General features: G+C 46.2%; 1 pseudogene; it reads right to left on the reverse strand.

Annotated features, from left to right (window-relative positions):
- Window positions 1-1131: 1131 nt before the first annotated feature.
- On the reverse strand, window positions 1132-2394 carry LOC114026979 (annotated as a pseudogene).
- Between the last annotated feature and the right edge of the window lie 3364 nt (window positions 2395-5758).

Raw genomic sequence — 5758 nt, forward strand, 5'->3', positions numbered from 1 at the left:
AACTCAGGATTTCCTAACACCATGTCTAGTACCCCTCCCAGGGGCTTACTATATTGTGTGTGAATACCCAATAGTCTTTAGCTCAACCATAGCTCAGAACTCCTGAGTCTAAACTATTCATCAGCCTCAACTTCCCCAAGGAGCTAGTATTACCACGCTAGGTTTGAGAAGAATAATTTCAAAAGCTGGGAACAGAGCTAAAACAAATCTATTCCTTAAGGTTTTTTTCAGTGACTTCAAGAGTTGGGAAAGAGGGATAGCTAGATGGCGCAGTGGTTAGAGCACCGGCCCTGGAGTCAGGAGGACTTGAGTTAAAATCCAGTCTCAGACCAGACACTTGACACTTTACCAGTTGTGTGACCCTGGGCAAGTCACTTAATCCCAACTGCCTCACTAAAAAAAAAAAAAGAGTAGGGAAGGAAATAGGTACTAGTGTATATTATTCCCAGTAGGGCTCACTATATTAAGAAGCTGCAAATTAAATCAATGCTGGTCTCAAATGGAATCCTCAGATGTTGCCATAAGGCAAGCCTAATTTTTTAAAGAGCAAAAGAAAGGCAATTTGACAAGTTTTGAATATCAAAGTCACTTTCTAAAAGTAGCTATTAAAGTGACAGATGCCTTTAAGTTTACAAAACAAAATTCGAATTCTTAAATTATTCTTTTATACAAGTAAAAACATTTTGAGAACCCATATGTAAATAAACTTATTTTAAAGCCAAAAAAAGCTTAAAAATAAAAGCATCCAGGCTTTAATTAGAATTTTAAAGGGAATTGATATGAGGTAATAACTTCCATTACTCTATAAGGCTTTGAATTCAGCTAAACCATTCAAAAAAAGCAGATTGTTTGTTACAGCCACAACTTTGCTAACTACTCAGTCCTCAATCCCTTAAAATCTGGTTTCTGTCCTCATCAAATCTAATGATACTGTTCTCTCAAAAATCACCAAATAATTCCTAATTCCCTAATCTCAGTTTATATTCTGCTTGATCTTTCTGTAACATTAGACTCTTAATCATTCCACCATTTTTTTTTTCAGCTTCACATACAACTTTATTAGCCCATTTCCCCAGGGTTGGAAGACCAGGTACCTGGCCTGCCTAGGGACAACACTCTCCAGACAGAGCTCTATCTGGTCTTGTTGTTCTTCATGGAGTCCATGAGCAACTTCAAGTGCTTAGGGAAGGAGAGTGTGGGGGGGAAGGCCTGGCTGGGGCCCAGATCTTGGTCCTTGACCATTCCAGAATTGGACATCCAGGGCTGGACAGCAGTGTACATGGGTGAGCCGGATAAGGGATTGCCTGGGGGCCAGGGCTGCTCGCCGTAGTTCTGGGGCCACATCTCTAGCGAAGCGCCTTTGGGACGAGTGGGCTTCATCCACCAGGATAGAAAAGGCCAGGGTCTTGTGGTCCAGATCCAGGTCCAGCGAGTTCTCATAGGTGTGGTCGTAGGAGGTGTAAGAGGGGTCAAGATCGTGGGCCGAGGAGGTAGTTGACTGTAAGTCATGGCCTGCCCAATCTTGGAGGTGATCCAGTCCAGAAAATGCCAGGTGGATGTGTAGATGCCTGGCTTATAGGCCCGGGCACAGCCAGACCCCCAGCTCGTGATGCCGATCACCACGTAGATGCCACTGTATACGTCTTTACACATGAGCGGCCCGCCGCTGTCCCCTTGGCAAGTGTCAATCTTTCCCTCTGTGTAGCCAGCACAAACATTGTCTTGGTGAACAGCTCCATAGTACCAGCGGCTTCCGTTGCATGTCCTCGTATCTATCATGTTAACCTCGGCTTCCTGAAGTATCTTAGATGGGACACCCTCACCTTCTTTTTTGTACCCCCAGCCAGCAATGGAACATTTCTCCTTAGGCAGGACTTGGATCTCGTTACGCCGAGGCAGGCAGGCAATACGGGCCAGGTCCCCACACTCTATTGGTCTGTCCATCTGCATCAGTGAAATGTCATTTTTCTGAAAGTACTTATTGTAACGTTCATGTAATATAATCTTGATGACCTTTCGCTCTTGCATTCTGTAGTCCAAGGGACCGTAGGTCCATCCTAGCGGAATATCCCATGCGCCAATCAACAACCGCCATACGTTTAAGTTATTTGCATCAGTTCCAAAGCAGTGGGCAGCAGTGAGAACCCAATCTGGAGCTATGACAGAGCCCCCACAGACATGGTACCTGTACCTACCATCCCAATACTGTTTCTGTATACTAACTATCCAGGGCCAAGACCCTTGGGGTGCATCTGCACCCCCAACAATACGACTGCCAGGTGGCTTAATCATTGGCCTCTGGCCACAAAGGCCCGAACATATCTGAGCATTAGCTCCCATAGTCCCCAGGAGGGACAACAGCACTAACTGCCACAACATCCCAGTCGCCATCATCCTCCAGTCTGAGGTAGAAGCCTGGAAGAATCTCCGGTTGTATACTCCTCTGGCCAATCACAGGCCTGAGCCTCTGTGATGCCAGAATAGAATGTGGGGGGAGGGGTCCCTTAAGGCCAGAGAGTATGCAAGTGGCCCACATTCCCACAGGCCCTCTGAGATCCACAAAGCATTTGCCATACAAAAGCCCCATGAGGCATGCAGTACTGTTGAGGTTTCAGAGGTTTAGGGATACTGGGACCCTAGAATAACGACATGCTAGTTGGGTCCTGCCCAAATGAATTTGACCGAAGCCTTCTTTCAGCCAAAGACAAGGTTTATTAAAGATTTGCCATATTGGCCAGACTCTTAAGAAATCTGAACATTTGTGACACACATATTGACAAGCTGGCTAGAGTAAATCTCAGCCATTGGCTAGATTTTAAGGACTTGAGCACCTAAGTGGAGGCTAGATGGACCTTATATACAGAAAGACTATGAGAGGGGATCTAGGAGTAGCCAAGTTGTTTGGGAGGAGGGGTCTAGGGAGGATCTTGATGGCAGTGACTGGGAACTAGAATGGGTTCTAGATAGGATCAAGGGTGGGATGTAGCTGGGGGCCATCCTGAGGTAACAGACAATGGAGGGCTGGGCTAGGTTAAGGGTAACAGAGAATTGGGAGATTGGGCATAGCCATAATGAAAGGCCAGTTGATAGAATTACTGGGGTGATGCCTCAGACAAATGTCAAAGACTTGACTATGTGGGAGAAAACTCAAGGAGAGTTGGGGGGGTAGGTTTCCCAGGGCTCATACTCCTTAAGCCCCCCCTCAAACAAATGGGACCCAAATTCTTTGGTGTAAGGGGTGAAGGTCTCGGCTTCTGAAACTGCTTCCTACTGGCAAGGGGTGTAGAACTGTCCCTGCCTCACTGGATCCCATTCAAAGGGTCAGACTTCAGGTCCAGTGGACTAGAGGCCTTGGGCTCGGCTGGAATTGGTATATAGTTGGTATATAGAGATTAAGCAAACAAGGACCAAACAGCCACAAAAAGAGTATAGAGAAAAGACAATTTCCTTGGAGGGAATTGAAGATGACTATGGCAATGCCAAAACATAAAAGGAAAAGGGCATGTATGATTTCACCTCTTTTTATCCACCTGTCTGCTTGAGGAAGCTGGGGCCTTTCTAAACAGTAGCTAGAGGTCCTCCAAAGATACACTGGCATATTCCAGAGTCTCTGGGTACAAGTTGGGCAAGCCCAACAGACTTGTTGGGTGGTTTCTCCTAGCTTACTGCCAGTTTGGACCGCTTTTGAACAGAATGGCTGGAGGCATGAAGGCCATTCAGCAGCCACAGAGTCTCATTATTTTGAAAAATAAGCAACTGGCCTGGGGTCAGGTCCTAAGGACTAGGTTAGGACCCCCAAAGCCTGTTCTCTCCTTTCATCCACATACAGAGGAAAGGTTTTTCTAGATTGGGTAGAGCTAATGGTGTGATGGTCAATTTGGTTTTCAAAGTCTCAAAAGCTTTAGCCTGGTTGCGGCCCCACTCTAGAGGGAATGAGTCAGGGCCTTGAGTAGAGTCATAAAAGGGCTTAGCAATAAGACCAAAATTAGGGATCCAGAGTCTACAAAATCCAGCCATGCCTAGAAAAGTGCAAAATTGTTTCATAAGTGGCTGGAACAGGGATAGATAGGATTGCCCTTTTCCTCTCTAAGGTTAAGGATTGGAGGTGGGCGTTAGTTTGTGGCCCAGATACTTTACAGACTGGCATGTGGACTTTGTTCCAAGAGAGCCTACAACCTCAAGCATCCAAGCAATTAAGAGCTCCTGTGGCAGCAGCCAAAGAAGCCTCCACAGTGGGGCTACAAATAAGAAATTTGTCCACATATTAAATTAAGCTACTATTGGCTAGTTCCAGATCCCTTAAATCCCTTCCCAAAGCCTGGCCAAATAAATGAGTGCTATCCCAAAACCCTTGGGGCAAGACTGTCCGTGTTAGCTGACATGGACTTGATTTCCCAGGGAGTGTCCATTGAAAAGCAAAAATAAATTGTGGGTCTGTGTGAAGAGGTAACAGAAAAAGGCATCTTTGAGATCCATAGTGGAAAACCATTGGGTATACCCAGGGATCTGAGTGAGTACAGTATATGGGTTGGGGATTATGGGGTGTATCAGAATAAAAGCTTGTTTAACAGTCCTGAGATCTTGAACCATTCAGAATGCTCCATTAGGCATTTTTACAGGAAGGATAGGGGTGTTACATGGGGATTGACAAGGGACAAGGGTTTTATACTTAAAGAACCTTTCAATCAATGGTTGTAGTCCTTCCCACGTTCAGGCTTAACTGGATATTGATGATGATGGGGGACACATTAGGGTCTTGGAGGTGAATGATGACTGGGGTGACATGAGTAGCTCTCCCAGGAATTCCCTGATCCCAAACAATTGCCTCAACTGTCTCCCATACTTCTGGGTGAACATGGGAAGGTCTGGTGAACAGAGAGGAAAGGGAGATGGGAGGCTTAACTAGAGAAAATTGGTTTCCCAATTTCAACATCAGGTCCCTTCCCAACAAGGGGATGGGACAAGAGGAGATGATAAGGAAGGAATGTTCAAACAACAGATCCTCAAACAGGCAGGGGAGGGGGTATGTCTCATGAAATCCCTTAGTTTTTCCTTTGATGCCCATGACCCAGTATGTTGAGGGGCAAGTAGGGCCAGAATAACTGGTTAAAACAGAGAATGTAGCCCCCATATATAGTATAAATCAGGTAACCTTACCTTTAACCTCAATTTTTGCCCAGGGTTGAGAGAGAGAGATGAAGAAAGTGGGAGCATTGCCAAGCCCCAGGCCCTCTCATCATTCTGAGTCTTGAGAAGACTGGAGGACAGGGTACTAGGGGGTGACTTCACCATTTTTCCAACCTTGGGGAGAGTCCTTCCTCCAACGTCCCTCCCGGTCACATCTTGGGCACGGTCCCAGAGGCATCAGTCCTGGTGGCTCCCTCCAAGGTGGTGCCCTGGAGGGACACTCCTTGGACCAGTGGCCTTCCTTGTGGCATTGAAAGCAGGCTTCCCCACTGCTTGAGTCGCCAGGAGCACCTTTGAGTCTTTTCCTGGCCATGGCAGCAGCCAAGAATTGAGCACGTTCTCTGTTTCTTTCCCTTCTTTCTCTTTCTTTTGCTACCACTAGGTCTCTGTTGTTAAAAACTCCAAAAGCCATCTCCAGTAATTAGGTTTGAAGTGTTTGGGGTCCCCCCTGCCAATTTCTGCAGTTGCCTCCTTAACATCTGGGGCAGACTGATTAATGAAATACATGCTAAGGACTGCTGGCCCTTATATAGAGTCAGGATCAAAATTTGTGTACTTCTTAATAGCTTCT

Source organism: Vombatus ursinus, unplaced genomic scaffold, assembly GCF_900497805.2.
Source record: "Vombatus ursinus unplaced genomic scaffold, bare-nosed wombat genome assembly UNPS02014848.1, whole genome shotgun sequence".
Lineage (NCBI taxonomy): Eukaryota > Metazoa > Chordata > Mammalia > Diprotodontia > Vombatidae > Vombatus > Vombatus ursinus.